Source organism: Rhipicephalus sanguineus, unplaced genomic scaffold (assembly GCF_013339695.2).
Source record: "Rhipicephalus sanguineus isolate Rsan-2018 unplaced genomic scaffold, BIME_Rsan_1.4 Seq1050, whole genome shotgun sequence".
In the NCBI taxonomy this organism is placed as follows: domain Eukaryota; kingdom Metazoa; phylum Arthropoda; class Arachnida; order Ixodida; family Ixodidae; genus Rhipicephalus; species Rhipicephalus sanguineus.
Genome location: NW_023614238.1, coordinates 2,909 through 22,550, shown reverse-complemented (window position 1 = coordinate 22,550; position 19,642 = coordinate 2,909). Strand labels below are relative to the sequence as shown.

The 19,642-nt window shown below is 45.0% G+C and overlaps 1 long non-coding RNA gene and 1 other non-coding gene across 2 annotated transcripts; one reads left to right on the top strand and one right to left on the bottom strand.

Annotated features, from left to right (window-relative positions):
* Positions 1-7,633: 7,633 nt before the first annotated feature.
* Positions 7,634-7,759, top strand: LOC119375973 (U5 spliceosomal RNA). Its single transcript, XR_005180473.1, has one exon. It is a non-coding gene; the product is annotated as a U5 spliceosomal RNA (small nuclear RNA).
* A 4,038-nt stretch (positions 7,760-11,797) lies between these two features.
* LOC125756493 (uncharacterized) lies at positions 11,798-15,258 on the bottom strand. Its single transcript, XR_007414548.1, has 4 exons — positions 14,528-15,258; positions 14,390-14,461; positions 12,339-12,403; positions 11,798-11,969 (listed from the first exon to the last, which is right to left on the bottom strand). It is a non-coding gene; the product is annotated as an uncharacterized LOC125756493 (long non-coding RNA).
* Positions 15,259-19,642: the final 4,384 nt, after the last annotated feature.

Below are 19,642 nucleotides of genomic sequence, written 5' to 3'. Positions count from 1 at the left end.
CTTTTAAAGGGACACTAAAGTCAAACAATGAAGCAGTTTAGATTGATCAACTCTAAGATTGATAAACTCTAAGATCGTTAATTTCACCATCATAGATTTGTTAATACAGGAGAAAAATCAAGGTCAAACTTTCATTTTTAAATTTCGCCCCGAAACATCTGCATGTCACGCCAGGGGCGTCGAAGAGTTTATTTCCTATTATGGCAATATTGGCGCCATCGAATTTCCTGAAACATGGTATGTTAAGTCTCTGACCCCGCTCGGAGGTCAATGTGCTTGATTTCACAGCGAAAGCTCTTATCAGGTCACAACGGCAGTGGGGTAGTTGTTTGCCGCCGCCGGTGTCCGTAAACACCATCGCGCGAAATGAGAAAAAAATGAAATAAATAAAAAATATCCAGGATCGGATGGGATCTGAACCCGAGCTCTCTTCGTGGCAGTCGAGTACTCTACCACAGAGCCCCGCTGATGCTTGAAATTCCTTGGCAAAAAGACCCGGTACAGGCGTCATGTCGGGCAAGGAATCGCGTTAAATATGTAATATAGCGTGGCAGAAGAGTAAAAAAAAAATCGGCAGATCCCAGGTACGGTGGGAATCGGTGTTTTGCAAAGATGCGGCGGGAATGTGACTGTGGTGCAATTTTTCACATTGAGCGAAACGTTACGAAATGACGCTAAAGATATGTGCAAACGGTATACGCGCACACATGTGTTATATTACCAGTTGTTTACAATTGCGTAACGATGCCAACAGCATATATCGGTATCAACAACACCAGACGTGGTAAGCTGATATTCAGTGCTTATACTTGTCCGTTATGATGACCAGTGAATCGTGTTCGTCATGCACTGACCCCTGCTGTGCCAATTTTGGTATGTTACAAGTTACGGAGACGACCAAGAGAGCGCCCAGACGTGGGCGGCTAGCTAGCTAGCTAGCTAGATAGATAGATAGATAGATAGATAGATAGATAGATAGATAGATAGATAGATAGATAGATAGATAGATAGATAGATAGATAGATAGATAGATAGATAGATAGATAGATAGATAGATAGATAGATAGATAGATAGATAGATAGATAGATAGATAGATAGATAGATAGATAGATAGATAGATAGATAGATAGATAGATAGATAGATAGATAGATAGATAGATAGATAGATAGATAGATATGCTAAGGCAGAGATGTTGGTTAATTAATTCTTCGCATTCAAGCAAACTTTGATGGATACGCGGCTGCGTTCGTTTATCGCCGATATGGTGGCATAAGCTGGAAAGAACATGGCAATGTTCACATCTATTCATTAAAAGGTGTATGTTACAAAGGCAAATACACTGCAAACCGTTTCACACCCTTATAGGTGTATTTGCGATAAAACACCTATCGTACACCCTTTTTTTCTGTCAATATTATCCGAAAGGGTGTAATGTCTTCTCTGCACACCCTTCGCACACCCTTTTTTCATTTTTGGGTGTACAATGGGTGTATGTTCTGTTAAACACCCATGGGTGTTCTTTGGATTTTACACCTATGGGTCAATTCACGCAGTGAATTGACCCATAGGAGTAAACAGGCATCGTTGTACTGCTGAATGCAATTAACTGAGACATTGAACACCACGGGCAAAGCCTCCTGAAACCACGGGTCACCACCCTGTTCGACAGAGCGTCTTGGCACAGGATAATGTTTCACGAGGCACCTGAGTGTGAAGCTACTTGCTCGTGAATCAGTAATGGTTCACCTTGGTCTGCTAAGCTTGCCACTCAATTTTCATTCTTTTAGTTGTGCATCACAAGTCTGTTGTAATTGCAAGGACGCGTGTATTTTGCCTACTTTATTAGGCAAGTGGTAGTGAAAATAAAATATAGCATTGTCGTGCCTGAGGTTCTGAATGCAGTGAGTCAACTGATGTTACTTATTTTGAGCTCACGTATATTTAAGCCTTTACATCCAGATTTATTTTTGAGAAATCATTTCCAAAATAATTTCATTTATTGCTTGATTGGATTGACACGTTGAATGAATGCCCGAAATACATTCGGAATAATATATGTATTTGTTTAGCATTCATAAGCATTTGTTCAGTTTAGAGACAGTTGGCTTCACTGCTCTGTGATCATCGCAAACACCTCTCCTAACGCTTAATCTATAGCATACATATACAGTGAAATCTCGTTGACACGATTCTGCATAATACGTTTTTTAGCCTAATACGTTATCGTTTTTATTTCCTGTCAACATCCCTTGAAAATAATGCATTTTCATGAGTTTAATACCATCACATTTTTGCCAAAACTGGATAATACGACCGCGAAAGTGGATCTTGACCGATATATCGAGAAATCCTGCGTTTATTCTTCGCTATGACAGCTCGCACCGCGTTCCAACAAGCCACGATCTGCGCGTAGCAGAGCCGCTGAGACCACAGCAGCACCAGTTTAGCGGCGAAAAGATCTCTGCTAGGCGATCTTTTCTTTGAGATTATATATATACATATATATTGCCGCTTTGTGAGGGCCTCCCCTCCAGTGAAGGGAGACTTTAAGCCCTGCTTGTAGTCAAGCAGCCCTTACTGTGTCGTCGCAATGCTTACTCCTATTCGAATACACTGTGTAAAGCATAACAAAACGTAACACTGCCGCAGAAAGAAAGCTGCGCCCACGCGACCCAACAACGGCCGGGGCACCACCTCCTCTGCCGGCGCAGCCGCCGCGCGTGCGCAGCGCGCGGAACAGCTCTATCACCACGTGACCAACGTGACTTAAGCAACGCGCTCAGACACGCCGCCGGACTCCATCGTTTTGTGCGTGTGTTGTGCATCGCCTCTCGATCGGCCGAGTTTTGCAATCGGTGTGTTTCGGTTGTTTGAAGTGTGCGTGCGCTGTGTGCTCGTCCTTTACCTTCTGCCAGTGCTGCTTATTACGAAGATGCACTATACTCAAAGGGAGACCTGCAGCTTCATATCGTGGAGCACTCGAACTGAAACGGTATGTACCACTATCACGTTGCTACGACCAGTGCTTTGTTAACTCCGAGAGCGCGATCTAATGCCGTTAACTAAGCTTTTCTTAACTGGTTGACGATCGGTGAGCATTTGTTAATGTAGCGAGCATATGTGAGTGTATTGTTTCATCGGGATGAACGCAAAGTTGTGTGACATTAGGCGCGGGCAAGCTTTGCTTTGTTTGGTGTTGAAAGCAGTGTGCGCATGCGCGGCTGTGATTCGGAGGGGGATTTGAACGCAGTTGTGGCGGTGCCCTCCTGTCGGCGGTGGTGTTGCAAGGGGGCCCCGCTCTCGATGAACCACTATTTTGATTTAAGAATAGTTGGGTTGTGACGGCGCCTGTTACCTCTAAGCGTCAAGCGTGTCCAAGGCGCGTATGCTTCGGCCTGTTGGTGCATTTTTTTCGCACAAGAAAAAAAAAAAAAACAGGACAGAAAACAACGACGTGGTCTCCGCGTCGTTCTTTTCCGTCCTTGTTCGTTTTGTGCGCTAAAACTACCGTGATGCTCGGGTTGATGCGTGTGGGTCATTTTAACGCAGCATGTTGCTTCGTTTTAGGTACGCCGCGCGAAGCTCGCCTAAGTGCTAATACATTCCGTTTCGTTAAATTCTTACCGACGTTTTAATTCATCCTTAACATAGGTTTCCTGATAATGCCGGCACCCGTGCACGGGGAGCCTTCGTTAAACTTGACTTGTGTTCGAATGAATTTTTCATGTCTGTGTGTGGCCGAACCGCCTTAACTACCTAAACTGTGCAAGCGCTAGTTCGAGCATCAGTGTGCACTTAGACGTGCGCAGGGTTCCCCATCAGGGGGGAGGGAAGTAGGAAGGTTAATCGCTGCCCCCCTCCCCCCGCCTTACTAAAAAGTCAAAGTATGGGGGCAGACTTTGCGCCCCCTCCCCTATGTCTGAATTGACTAGGGGGGTGCACCCCCCCCCCTTCGTGCGTACGCCTGAGTGCCCGCGCTCGAGCACAATTTATTTTATTCTGTTTGTTTCCATTATGTCTAGCTTTCATTATTTTGTTGCGGTTATTAAGAGTTATATGCGCCTCGCCTCGCCTCGCTTTGGCGTTGTAACTTTGCTAAATACTTTTACGTGTACAAACATTAAAAAACGCAGTTTGTACGACCACCTCCAATGATATTATTTGGTAAAAGACAAGCCTAATGATTGATAAGACATTTCATTATAAGATTTATAAGACATTCAAGGCTGCAACTTGCAGCCTTGAAGAGAAGTCCTTGTGCAGAGTTTTGTTTTATATGCTTTTTATCGCTGTGCAGGAATCCTTCATGCCTCTAAAGAATGCTCCTTTTTCTTTAAATATGCGGATGATATTTGTCAAGTAGTACTTTCTCTTTCCCAAACAAGCTAATTGCACGTAGAAAAGCTGTTAATTCTCTCCAGTTCCATATGGGCCATGTTATGAGCTTCATTTTTGGATGGTACTATCGTGAAAAATATGAGCTCGAACACGCGAGCGCGTGGCGAACAGCCTTGAACCTTACGTCGGCTGATTCGCAGCGGCGGCTGTCGCAAATAAAGCGGAAAGGGCGCCGCGCTTCCACTAGCTGTTGACCCTCCCGCTTCGATATTGTTGATGCGAAACAGCATCTTAGAGAGTGTCAGTGGCCGCTAGCGGTGATATGAATTCCCATCAACGCGAACAGCCACATCAGACTAGGTAGCTGCTGAGATATCGGCTGTGGCGTAGCCTGCCACGATGCGCAGGCCATGCTTGCGCATCGGTATCTCGGTGGTGTCGGCTGAGGATTTTGCTGCGCCTCATTTATTTATTTTGTTATCATTGCTAGCGGTCATTGGCACGCAATCAGCCGACATCTCGCAGCAACGCTAGCGAGGCGGGAGTACCAACAGTCAGCGGAACAGCGCCCCCCCCCCCCCTCTCCCCTCCAGTTTCGGCAGCGCCATCCACGTATCACCCTATCTCAGATTTAAGGCTATTTTCCACGTGCTCTCATGTTCGAGCTCATATTACTCACGATAGCACACGGTACAGAAACTGGTATTTACTGAAACAAATAATTGAAGTCTGCGTAGCGCTTTCCAGACAATGATCTTTTTATTTTTTATCATGCAGGGAGCGAGCGTTCCAATAACACCTTGCATTGTGTACGATGGCCCCGATCTTCCCTATGCAAGCAAGCTTTTCCTCCATGTGGACAAAGAACTGCTCTTCAGTGGGTCCAATGCCGAAGAATGAGTATAGCTGCACTCATGGCAGCACATTGGCTGTTAAATATCGACTGCCACCACAAGGCGTTCAACGTTCTCGTCGCTGTTGAATGGCTCCTTCTTAGCCAGTGGGTAATGACTCCGAGGACACAAGTAGTAAAGCTCCTGAACATTTTAAAGAAAGCCTAGAAAATAGGCCTTAGCTTCTGCTTAAAGTATGTCGCCACCTGTGTGATTAACTCGAGCTTAAGCCATAAAGTTATATTTTCATATGGTAACGAGTAGTTATTTGTTTTACATTATACAGAAACGAATACTATGGTGGTACTAGTATTTCATTTCAATTTCTTGCTCATTTTCTTGTGACATTTTAATACAAGCCATATTGTCTCTGCCGATTTCAGCATGTTCTCACAGGTCATTCCACTTTGTGGTTATTGGCTTAGTTTTTATATTCAAAGGAGTTTGTGACTTTTTTGCAGTAGTTTTAATAATTGAGATCTTTTGCTATTGAAACTTTTGCTTAACAAAACTGCCAGTACTTGTCAGTGAAATCATTGCATCGAATATTGTTTTAAAATTTATTTTTGAGCTATATGACAAGCTTTAAGTTTAGTCAATATTTTTAAAGGAAATAAATACTCGTTTTATTCAATTACCAATGATTCTATTGTCTTTGCTTGGAAAGGGATAATCTTTAAATTTCTCTGAACATGCCCGTGTAAAATTTGATTGAACTGTTGTTATGTAGGTAATGCTTCTGCAGGGCTGTCGTGGTCATAACGTCTCTATTCCCATGCATTTCCTGCATATTACCGCATTCAGCATGCGCTGCAACGTGCGCGTCATGGCCCGATTGCTCGCTTTTTTGTGTTGGAGCCACAATCCATTGCTTTTGAGAAAGTGGGAAATATTTCATAATTCCAGCAATGTGTTTCTACTTCACTCATGTACTTTCCCAGAAAAGAGATAATATGGAGGCCTGCTGTGGAAAACAACATTCTGAGTCCTTAAAATGTTGCGTGAGTTGTCACGGAGCATTGATACCCTGCTCGTGTATCAGCTACAGCTGTGTGATGACAGTGTTTACCCTACTAAGAAAGTCGACAACAGGCACAATGGTGTGGGCACTGCTGGAATTTTGAAACTTTATCAATCCACTTTCTCATCAAGGAATTGCACATTTCTGAACTATCTCCTTAACAGGAGAACGACCAGACCGTACCTTGTGTGTTCCAGTTGATTTCAAACACATACACTGATGTTATGCAGCCCATTTAAGACGATGGCACCTTATTTTATCAACTGCATAAGTGCAGGTATAAGAAGTGGCACCAATATTTCCCTTCTTGGGAAGGGCAACTACAGCGGGAAAATTCATTCTGGGGTGCGCCCAAAGGGACCAAGTGTCTGTAGTGCCCCAAGAGGTCTGACAGGGAAGAAGGTTTATTTGTGCTTCTCCCTGTAACTGCTACCTTTTCGAGGGCGGTTTCATCTATTACACCCCACTCGCACGGGTGTAGCTTGTTCTAAGACTCATACTGCACTATACGCCTGTGTTACATTGAAGCATGTTAAATTGAATTCCTCATTATGAAGTGGAAATAACGCCCTTGCTTCATATTTTGACACAAACGCCTTGGTCATTTGTCCTCCATGTCATTTGTGCTCCTTGTTTGGCGGCATACGCGATGCCGTTCCGCACACTCGAGAAAGGTCATTGAATACCGTAGAATTTGTCTCGGATGTGCGAGCTCTGTGTTTATTAAAGCTTGACTTTATTTTGTACTATTGGATAACTGTGTGAACATCTTGCAATGTGTGTCAACACATTTTAAGTAATGACTTTGTATTCAGTCAAGATTGCACTGTATATGTAAGGGCCATATATGCCGTGCTTCATATGCACCATAAAATCAGTGCTGCTGCCAGCATTTTCCTTCTGTGGCAGGAGCCACTATAATAGGTCATGCGCCCTTGAAAGGACTGGCTAAAGGGTAAGCTTTCTAGCGTTTCAATGGGAGCCAACTGGGAGGGGGGAACCACTCGAATTATGGAAATTTTTGCCTGGGTGTTTGGGTGTAATTGTGCATAAACACCCTAACGCCCTTTTTCTCGTTTGGGTGTAATATGCTTTTACACCCAACCACACCCATTGGGTGAAAGTTTGAAATTACACCCATTGTATAGGTGTAATCCTGCTTGGTACACCTATTTTTTGGGGTGTAGGGGTGTGAGTTATAGACACCAAGTTACACCCATACGGGTGTAAAGTGGTTTACAGTGTAGAGCAGTAAGGTGTTTTATAAGAAAAGAAATGTTGAGGGTTAAAGACCAAACCTACAAACTGCTTGTGCATATCGTTGGCCAAGTAACCGCGTCCTTTTTAAACACAACGCAATGAGGGCCAAGTTTTGTCAATCGCTCAGGTCCTTCCTCAGCTGCAGCGCACTAATCTTTCGCCTTTTACTAAAGATTACCGTGGGGAAGGACACTCGAATGAGCCTGTAGGCCAATTTTTGGGAGGCCTTGCCCGTTTGGGCGAGGCCTCATGTACAAATCAAAAGTAAGAGTCGGAAGTGAAAGCTTCGCGAACCACGGCACATTGATCCGCGTGTGTTCATCGGGTATTTTTCGCCACCGCTAGTCACCTAATAAGAGGGGGGCGCAATGTCTGCCACATACATTGTCTTAGCATCGCGAACCGTGGAGCATTGATCCGCGCGTGTTTATACGTTATTTTGCGCCCCCGCTAGTCACCTAAGAGGGACTCGCAATGTCTGCCCCATACATTGTCTTAGCATCGCGGAGCATTGATCCGCGTGTGTTTGTTATTTTGCGCCCCGGCTAGTCACCTAAGAAGAGGGGGGCGCAATGGCTGCCCCATACATCATCGCGAACCGCGGAGCATTGATCTGCGTGTGTTTATCTGTTATTTGGCGCCCCCGTTAGTCACCTAAGAAGAAGGGGGGGGGGGGGAGCAAAATGTCTGCCCCATACATTGTCTTAATAGACCTCTCCCTGTTTGCAAACAGTGTGACGTCACTGGCAGTGTCCCGCCCCCAAGTCCCGCCTTCGGAGCAGGTGCTGGTTGGCAAGAAAGTTCCGCCGGCGGGATCTCTCTGCATAGCAGCGCTGCGTGTGTCTGCTTTACTTCGATAGAAGTTTTTGCAAATTGCTGTTTTCTGAACTCACAGCTGTTAGAGAAGGAAGAGTTACTGCCTGGAATGAACGATTCTGTTAGTTCAACATGTGATTTGCACGTCGTGGATGACAGCCATAAAAAAATCTTATGCTCCTCGGAAGCGAACGTTGTACATTTTCACGGCGACTGGTGTTTGGAGAAATATTAGTATGTCATGGATTAGCATGGCATGAATTTCCGTAGCGAAATCTGCACTGCAGTTTTAAACGATGTACAGCATTGGCGGCTCTGTGCGCGAGGTCACGGATTAGATTCTCACTCACGGCGCAAAATTCTGATCAGAGATGAATCAAAGAAAAAAAAAACGAAGGAAACACGCATTACCCTGCGTTTGGTTAAAAAATCCCCGTGAAAATTAAAGCGAAGTTTTCCCCTACCGCGTTCCTCATAATCTACTGAGCAGTTTAGAGATGTTGAACACAATAATTTAATTATAAATATTCTCTTGCGCGGTTACGTCGCTGTATCTGATGCCTTCAACGTGTTTCCATACTTGCTCCTCTCCTTTAGACTTGGTACACAAACTCGGAATGTATAAATATAAACTTCATAAATTTCGAGCCGTAAAGGTAAGCTAACTAGAATATGACAAACAAGAATCTCCACTGCTTCCATTATGACGTATATCGCCAATAAAAGGCGATACGCGTATGGTTCTGGATATTCGCCGTGGTAAACCGTACGTGCATGTTCCGCAATGCTAAAACACGCTGGTAGCTCATGCGTAGTCTCACCTTTCAGTCCGGACATCATGCACTTTCTTTTGTTTTTTTTTTTGTGCACGCAGCACAAACACTGAGATGTACGCACTCGCAGATCATCGCGTCAAATAAAATGTCCAATCCTGATGTTCCGTCGACAACCGGTCACTGCAAATTGCCCAGTTAGAAACAACGCGTGCCGATGTTTTCGCAAACAAGATGCATCTTTATTCACACAACACACACCACACACAATATTGTCAGTTTCAACGTCCGCAAATGTGAACCGATATCGTGGCTGCCTTTCAACGCACACTACACGCCACAGTAAACGCGGCACATTTTCGAAGACGATGCGGCTGTTCCTCGCACAAACCACCACGTGGGTTCACTTCTCCAAGTTAAACAGCCAGCAGCGTGGCAAATTTTTCGTCACGCAGTCCACGACACATTTATATGTTCTTTGACACATACCACAAATAATCTTGGAACCGAAAGATTCAGAAAAAGGTTCCAAAGAAAAAAAAAAACGTGCGCCAAACACCGTGCGACTGTACCACGCTGAGCCGGCAGCGGCAATGTTTTGCCAACCACCCGCGGTTGCACGTGCGCCGAGAGGTCACGTGACCTGACGTCACGGGGAGTGAGTGACGTAGGCTGGTAGAGGTCTATAGGGAGCGGGCGCCGCGATGCACCTTCGCCCCCACTGAAGGGGGACCCTGCGCACGCCTGCTGTGACTGTGCTGCGCGCTCCGCGCAGGCCTGGCTGGGGGGTTGTCTCTCGTCCCTCCTGCCGTGTACGCTAGTTCTCAGTGCTCCAGTTAGAGGCGCAACTGTGCTCTCCGTTGATTCAAGGGTGCGTGCTCCGCTCTAGGAGCAGATGTACAGAGGATTCACGCTTTACCGGATTTAACCTCTGGAGAAAGCTCCTTCATCATCATTCACTTCGTGGGTATGCTGTGATTTTTTTACTGATTGGGAACTATGTAACGTGAAAATTTGGGCGAGTCGGTGGTGCATGGTGAACCACAGCGCAACTACCGAGACGAGGACGATAAGAAGAAGGTTTATGGCTATAGGCTTCATCTCGCGCTGATTTATCGTGTGTTTTTAACAGCGAAGCTGTTTAGCAAATCGTTCCTTGCCCGGCGAACCAAAAAACTATCAGCGTCATTGAACGGGTATGTGCCGCAGAAATTGGGTAAATCTCGCTACTCAGCACTGCTCTACTAAAATGAAGAAGGCAACAGTAAGGCCAAGCAATGGCTTACTGCCGAGTACGTACAACGGCCGAGTACGTACAACGAGAGTATTAGGGAACGGGAAAGCCGACGGCGGCTGCGAGAAGATGCCAAAGCGATGGAGGGCCTTTCTCTATGGGCCTACTCCAACGACGACGTGCCCTTAGATATATGAGAAGTACGAACGCTTGGTTTCAGTGCGAGGTTCTGTCTCTGGAGTTTAGACATCTGTGTCGTGTCTGTGACCGTCCCTGGTTTCACTCGAACCTCTCTGCGCTGAGAATCAACGTAGAAACAACCTAGCATCACTTAGATAAAGCCTTGCAACGACCTAGAAGCGACCTAGAAACAACCTGCATCACCTACCCATAAGGACTAGAAACAACCTAGAAGCAACCAGATTAGTCTTCAGAATCGTCCACTTCCGCTGTTTCAAGCCTTGCGCGGCTAGTGCAATGGATGGATGGATGGAAGAACTTTATTGTTTGTCCGGCAGATTAACGGCCCGGGCTCAGGTCTCCCATGTCGGGTGTCAAGGCCTTGCCTCTCCGCCGCTTCACGGGCCTGCTGGACTGCCCAGAGTTGGTCGGCGAGCTTGGAGCTGCGCAGAGCGGCTTCCCACCTCGCCGAGAGAGCATCGGGATTAATACGTTTGGCTTTAGCCTCGCATTCCCAGAGCATATGCTTAAGCGTAGCTGTGTCTGTCTGGCAGACCTTACTGATGCTGGTGTTATAGATCTCGGGGTATATTCGGTGATATAGCAGTGGATTATGATAAGTGTTAGTTTGCAGCTGTCTCCAGGTACCCTTATGAAAATGTGAGACGAGTTCGAAAAGAAAGTCTAATGACTTCTGACATTTCAGTCATTTGACGCTCTAATGTGTCCCTTTAGAATTTTGTAATGTATTTGAAATGCCATTCAAAAACATATTGGCCGATCATTCTGATGCGTATTAACATGTGATAGTCTGATGCGGATTAACATGTGATAGTCCAATGCGTATTAACATGTGATAGTCTAGTGAGCATGAAACGACCTTTGACATCAACACTCATTTGATTCTCTAATGTATTTCTTCAGAATTGTTTTAATGTACTCATAATGTCATTCAAAAACATATTGGCCACCGTCATTCTAATGTGTCCTTATGAGTGACTTTCTTGTGAGTATGAAACATCCTGTTTGCAATCACCCTCGGCCAAGCTTGTGCTTCGTGGCCAATGACATTCATAACATTCCTGAAACAGAACTATTACAGTGCATGATAAGATTTATGATATGTCCGGATGATAGTACGGAATCACATATTAGTTGTGCCTGACAATGTGTTTGCTGGTTGATACACATGCAGCCAAGCATCATACAAAAGTGCATGTATGCACCTTCTACGACACTTGTGCTGTACAAAGACATTTCTCAACAAAAGAAAATGGATAAAAACATTTATTGACTGGGAAACATGCAGAGGTTAAATGAAAGAAAAATATGGTGTACACCTGTCATATCTTCGTTTCGTTTAATCTGTCTACTTAATATTGATGACAGATTGCTTTTGATGCGCAGGGTCCTTGTAGGGAATCCATGTATGTGTATCCATGCATGTGTATCCTGCACGAAAGATCGCAGTAAATATATAAGAGTTGCAAAGAAAACTTTATCCAACACATCGTGCACCTTAGAACACTTAGATGTACTGCCAAGGCCCCGTGCAGGTAGTTGACAAAAAGCACTTTTGTGAAGTTAGAGTTAGTCAAAATTGCATCTTATATCGCATTTCCAATAGAAACTTTCAGCAAATCCTGTAAGAAAACAGGAAAACAACACAGAAGGTCAAGTCCAGCATCAAGTATACATTAATGGAGTTACGTCTAGGGTCTTGTTTCTTTGATCTTAGAATTCCCTCAAAAAAGTTGCAATAGGTTCATGAGCAGGCGCAACATGTCGAAGCTTTTTGTAAAGATTGAAACAAATGCCTACCATAAAATATAAGCTCGACCAGGCTCACAGGTAGAACGCTCCCATCTTCGTCTGCAAGCTGTCGTCTGCTTCAGTTCCACGAACAGGTGAGATCACCGGGTACATATGTTAAGGATACCAGAAAACATTCATGAGTTGGCGCACCACACAGACCTTACAGCTCACACACAATACATACAATGTATTCAGGCAAGTCTATGTTTATATACCAGCAAGGGCCTTGAATGATGGACTCAGATTGCGCTATAAGAACAAGTATAACCTGAGCAACGGCTCATGGCAGACAACTGTAATGGTGCCATTGCAAGCCGAACTTTCAGAAACTTATGTACTTAGTAAACACTACGTGGTTGGAGAACGCAGATTACGATATAGGTCATTTAAATGACGAAAATTACATCAGCTCTGCTACACAATATAAAATGCATAAATTGATAAAATAAGAGTATGTGTGGCCCATGTGCACACTCCATAATGCCGAGCTTTACATATTGTATTATATGATGAATTTGAGCCGTTTAGGAAAGTAATTCTAGTCGTGTTAAAGCCAATCAATGCCTGGAATATCGGTTTGAATTTGTAGTGCTGCAAGCCATAAAAAAAAACCGTTAACCACTTTTGTCAGCCTTCTCTAAACTTCTGCACACATAGTTACATATGAGAATTTAGATTTGTTTCCCATAATAATTACTTCATAAAATTAAAGTAGCACTCTCACAATGAATGCTACGTCTTAGTCGCACAACCTGCAAATAAGAGCGCTTTTTCAGTTTCATGCTGCCTTAAGAAAAGCTCACAAAAGAAACATGAACTTTAGATAAGCACATAATTGAGGTGTGCTTTTGCCACCCCAGCACAGTGGATAAAAAGCTCTTGGAACAGTGCTGCTTAACCATTACAACAACTTCTATAAATATAAACCAGTATGCTTCAGGAAACAATATAACGACGGGAAAAATATTTCACATCATTTTTCTCAAACACAAATATTGCAACAAAGGGCACCTTGCCAAACGCAACTGGCATATTTGTCTAGAATTGATAATTATATACATCTTGTGCTCTTTCAAATTACTGTACACATGGTGTTAGTACCAGAATATAACGTAATTCACTGACTTGTATTATCTTCAAGTGGGTTCACCCAACGCAAGTTCGTTTCTCGTAGCAACGACCTTGCACAGTCAGATTAAAATCCTAACCATAGTGCAACTAACTTCTAACAAAAACAAGCGCGGTGCAGTAGTCGCGGAGAAAGCCACAAACACACGCCACTGAAGAGCACCGCGCGCGCATGTGCAGCCGCAGCGTGTTTTTATATCTTCCTCCCCGCGTACTACATGCCAATTATTACTGAGTTTCCTGAAAAGTTACTTCATTTGTACCTGCATCATGAGAAGGCTAGGCGATGAACGTTATGTTTAAAGCAGTTCTATTTCCGAAGTGATAAGCCATCGTACAAGTAGCTTCAGGCGATGATCTCATGCAGTATACAGCTGTAGTCGATTTCAATAACTTTCGACGACGCTAAGAAGTTTATTTACAGAATCACAACTCGGATACAAAAAATCTTGCAAATTATTCTTCCTTCGGTTTACGATCGCTTCTGAGCGGCGGAATGCCAAGAGCGGGCCACTTTCTCTCTCTCGTCGGTCGCGACCCGTCCCCTCTCCGGGAAAGAGCCATGCTCTCAGTCCTTCCCTCCTACCTCATCTCCCCCCTCCGGTCCCCTACGCCCAAAAGGGCGAGTGTTGCCCTCCCTGCGACACATAGATCGCGCAGGCGTCCCCAAGGTCAACCAGTTCCCGAGTAGAGAAGCAGCAGCGGGAAGCGGGCGGGCCGAGCGACAGGCATTCTTGGAATCGAAAAACAGCCAAGGAAGAAGAGCGCCATGACAAGAAACGCTTGCGTTACAGAAGCGAGCGGAGTATCGCGCAAAGCAACGCGCCTTCATCCACCCGTTGCAGTTGTAAGTAGTGAACGCACATGGTGAGTGCTTCATACAACCGTATAAAGTGCACAGAAAGCATTGAGCATAGCGTAAAACATACCTGTCTATCATCCTTCCTCTGGCCATCATCCCCGCAGAGTGAACACACCGCCCAGACGATCACACTCGGTTCCTGCGTAAAAGACGTCATGTAATGAAGTAACCTAGCTGTGTAATTCAGAAATATTCTAGAACTTACCAAAATCAGGCATCCACTGTGCACTCTTCAGCTTTACAGTCCACAATGTACCGTACACTCGGCGACAGTCTTGTCAAAAGGCTGCTGTACGTCCGCACTCGCCTTCAGTCACGAGACTAGGACCTAGATCGTCTTGGAAGGTACACTTGACATTGAATCAAGTAACCAACGTGCATAATCGATAAACGTGGTAACGAAGCATTGCAGAACACAGCATGGCACACACACACACAAACCGCGCGCACCGTGCACCCGTCAAACAGCTAAAGCGCCCCCAAGGACAACTTTTCTTGGCAATGAAGGGAAGGCTACGGGGGCGGAGCTACTGCACATGTACTGCTCCGCGAAATAGTCCGGTTCGGCGCGCGTTTCGAATTTAGTTTTGGTTTGTGAACCTTCCGTACCTCATGTGACGGCCATTTCATTGTTCGAGCGGCCGTCTCAGGCTTATACAGCCATTTGCTAGTGAAATTCGTCAGAAGCTCCCTAGGCGAGTCGTCGGGAAAGGTGGAGGGTGACGAGCGCTCACTTGAAGACGAAGGCGCTATTTTGACTGTGAGGTGCACGTAAAAGGTGCGACGTTTTCACAAGTGCAAAAACGCGAAATGACGCTGCATAAATCAAAACAAATATAAATATCTCCTTGGTGCGCGCTGACCCTCTCTTCAAACAGCGCTCCGTAGAAAATAAAGCAATGTTGTTGTTTTTATTTGTCACTGTACATAAAAAAAGTGTATTTATGGCTTTTTTAACCCGTGTGTGCATGTTGGGAATGTGTTATGGCTGTTCGATTTTGTTATACAACTATACATTTTGTTTTGTCAAAAGAAACGCTTTTTTGTTTCAAGTTACTGCCCTCTCCCGTGGATAGAAAGAGGTAGGGATTATGATAGGAGGAGGGAATGGGTAGGGTGTGATAGGCGACACCCAACGTTGCACACAGAGGAGGTGAATGGGACAAGGAAGGAGTGAAGGGAGAGAGGAGTTGACGCCGTGGAGAACGGAAGAGAGTCGCGTGGAGACGACATTACGAGGAGGCGGGGCGGGAGAAGGATGTACGCGACGTTGGGCCAAATCGAACTTTGGTTGTCGGCTGCTTCTGACCAGCGTTGCAACAGCGAGGAGAGATAGAGACAGTAGTTTGAGGTTGGGAAAAACGCTTGTCCGCGTATCTTTGCAACCAACAACATCCTGTTTTGGACATATATGTAAGTGCACCATGCATAAGAACAGTCCCTAATTTTTATCACAACAATAACGAACTTTTTTTCTGTACGTCACCCATTGTCCACAGTTCCAGTTCTTCTCCGCCCCCCAAAATCCTTCGCGACGCCGTGCGGGTAATCCCCACTCTCCTCCGTTAATTTCTACTGGACAAATGGGCAACACGGGCCCCTGAGCGAGTGTTCGCAGTGTCACTTGATCATATCTGTTCATATTTGCATATGTGATCGACTCATGCCTTTTAAAAATAAGGAAATGCTTACTTCTATTATACGGCAGGTAATATAATGAACATTGCTGCGGTCGTCAGCAATTCTTCGATCGCCGGTGCATGGGCGATATATGTAAAATATTTACGCATTCTACTGAAACACGATATGTGTACATTGCAACACAAATTGTTTATTGCTTGTAGTCTCTGAAAGACGAACTTGTCTATTGTGATAAACTGATTTTACGGTGGCGATTAAGGCTATTTAACTTCTTTGTTGTGATGCGCGTTTTGACATTAGGAACGGCAACTGAAAGTCTGAACACTTCAGTCACCAGAAATTAAAGTGCACATGGTCATTTGACTCTCCGATGTACACTTAATGTTAAACGACATTAGGCTTTGCATGTCTAATGTCTGTCTAGTGACTCATTAGGAGCGCACCTAGTCGACACTAGACACTCAAGACTCATTTTCATAAGGGTAACCACTTGAGCTCTGCATAGATTGCCAAGCTTCGCCAATTTTTGTTGTTGTTGTTGTTTCCGTGTTGTTTTCTTTTTCTGTGCCGCGTATATACATGCGTGTTTCTCAAGAAAATAAACTATAGTTGTAAGTCAGCGCCTTGCGTGTCCTTCTTCTTATCGTCCTCGTCTCGGTAGTTGTGTTTGGTTCACTAGGAACTATGTAGGTCCTAGTAGACACTGTCAAAATCTATGACGTCACAGCGTTTGGTGCGGGAATTTCAAGGTGGCGTCGCTCAGCGCATTTTGTCGTTTACCAAGCGTCTTCTTGCGACAGGCGTGGCGATTTCGGTATCGTGAAAGAGTAATTTACTAATCTCAGAAAAGTCGTTTTTCTCTTTAGTGTCCCTTTTAGATTGCGATGCAAGCGGCAAAAAAAATTAGGAATGTAATTTTTGTCATAGCTACGGTTTCGGCATTGATATACAGGATTTGTTTTGTTCTATCGCTCACGACAAACTGATGACGGGTGTGAAAGAATGCATAACCATTGAAAATGACAAAATGAATTTTTTCGAAAAATACCGTGTCAGCGTAACAGTGTTCCTGGAGTTACTGTAATTCTATTTACGGTATACTTTTGTGTCCTGGGAAAATAAGTTATTTGTGAGGCTGCTACCCCCCCCCCCCTCTAAAGTCGCTTGCGCCTCATGGCGCACGCGCGTCTCGCGTATTGGCCGCAGTTGGGTTGAAAAGCCGCCGAGCGAGAGTGGAGCTGTGCTCTCACTATGTAGGCTTAGCGCGGTGGCGCCGGCAGCGCCGCCTGGGAGGTTAGGGCGGCGTGCAGGAAACGGCAGGTACTCTCTTTTGGGGTTTTGGCAGCGCCGTGGATGGACGTCTCCCGAGGTGGGTCCGTGGGGGACGATACCGCGGCTCGTTTCCCGCGGGCCCCTCGTGGTGAGCCGAACATCGGGGACGCCGCATTCGCTGTGCATTATATGTCTTATGTTGTCTTGGGTTATGTTTTCCGGCTATTGTATTGGCATTGTATAAGGTTACTTAGCGTGTTACTAGTTGTGTATTAGATTCGGCAGGCGAGCTCGTCGTATGTAAAAGAAGAGGTTAATAAATGTATGCGTGTTGTTGTTGCACGACCGCGTGGACTGTCTCCGCGTGTTCTGAGAGCGCGGCTCATATTCAGACCCCACAACTTGACGAAAACATTTTGAGCAAATTTGACAGAAAAGGTGAACGGCATCATTTTGGCATTGCTAATTATATTGTCAAGTACGTAGATGACTTCCTAATATTCACAAAGAAAACGGAACCATGTCGACAAGAAGGTAATGTTTTAAAGGTGTTTAAGGTGACTAGCATGGGCCATTATTTCACTACAGAACACCCTAAAAATAATAGATTACAAATTTTCGATTTAAGGTTGGTGCTTACTAGAAAACTATTTGCTGGTGTTACACTCTAAGTTGGTAAAGACTGGAACAGTGAAACCATGTTTCATGTCTGCTTAGCAAAAAATCGTGTGTTCATCTCATCACCGATAGCTTAAAGAGTCAGGTGGAAAAATTCCAGAAATCAGGTTGCCCCACGCAGTTAATGCATTCAGTATGTGACATTCTAGCCAGAGAAATAATGAGAGCAAAGATGAAGCCAGTTTGTAAGCAAGCACGTCAAAGAACCGCAGGAAAATGGCTATTCCATATGTATACACAAATTGTCACACAACTTAAAGTATATTGGAAGTAGGCATAACGTAGGTGAGAAGCTTACGGCAAGAAACAAACTGGGAAGTTTGTGTCCACGCGTTAATAAGTCGAAAGATTCAAGAGTTTGCTCTGTAAAGCAGCGGCAACAAGTCCGGTAAAGCTTACGTCGGTCATCCCGAAAGATGCGTAAATGATCGGCTTAGAGAACACCACACGCCTATAAAACCATCAAGCCAGGCCCGTAGCCACAGGGGCGTAGCCAGGGGGTGGGGGGGGGGGGGGGGTTCAACCCCCCCCCCGAAATTATTCAGTTTTGCTTGCGTATATATACACGCACACATACAAACGCACGCACGAACATACATAATGTATGGTTGAACCCCCCCCCCCCCCGAAAAAATTTCTGGCTACGCCCCTGCACGGTAGCCAGGAATTTTTTTCGGGGGGGGGGCACTTGCTGAAAACCTGGGCTATTTGAGAAAAACCCCGATTTTTATTTTATTATCTATTTTTGGTAAAAACACCTACTTCACCAAAATGGGGGGGGGGGGGGGGTGCTGGCTACGGGCCTGCATCAAGCAATACTCACCTAGCTGCTAATCGTGAAACAGTGGATGTTATACCGTGTTTCACGAAACTGAAGTCATCTTTCGGCGTATGGATCAAGTGACTCGCGAGATAATGATCATTATGCATATCAGGAAAAGGGGAAATGGCTGTTTTAGTCAAGCCACGATTATGCTGCACGATACGGAATAGAAAGAAAGAAAGAAAGAAAGAAAGAAAGAAAGAAAGAAAGAAAGAAGAAAGAAAGAAAGAAAGAAAGAAAGAAAGAAAGAAAGAAGGAAGGAAAGAAAGAAAGAAAGAAATCCTGCGCCAATGGCGTTCTTGTGTGGGTCTTGGTGTAGTTCTAAATCCTGCGCTAATAGACCTTTTTCAAGCAATCCCAGAACCCCCCGCGGGCGCGCGAAGCCTTATGGGAAAAGTGTGTACGGCGAGCCCGCCGGCTGTTCCGTCGCTCGCTGCTCGTTGGCGCCGTGGGAGCACCAAACGAAAAAAACGCGTCGCCGCTGGTTGATTATTAAATCCTAAATACTACACATGTCTGAACGCACCTGCATGTATCTCCACGCATGAAATGCGAAAGGAATGATGCAGTCAGTGTATGTATTACTGAGCGGATGTATACCAGAAGTAGCAGTTAAGCGGCATGCGAGTTATCACGTATACTACGTGCCGATACATGCAGTCAAAACGTGCTTTCATGAGCGATGTGAGCTGGAACACCGAATTCGTATTTATTCAATGATTACTTGTTCACAAGCCGCTATGGCATTTAATGCCATAGCGGCTCGTGATCGGGTTTAACCAAACTGTAGAGAGGTGTTACAGTGTTTGCGCCTTGGTTGTTTGACTTTTTGTGCCTCTTTATGACACGCACGAGGCGCTCCCATTTTTGTATATATGTTTTTTTAACACGAAAGTGTTTTATGCC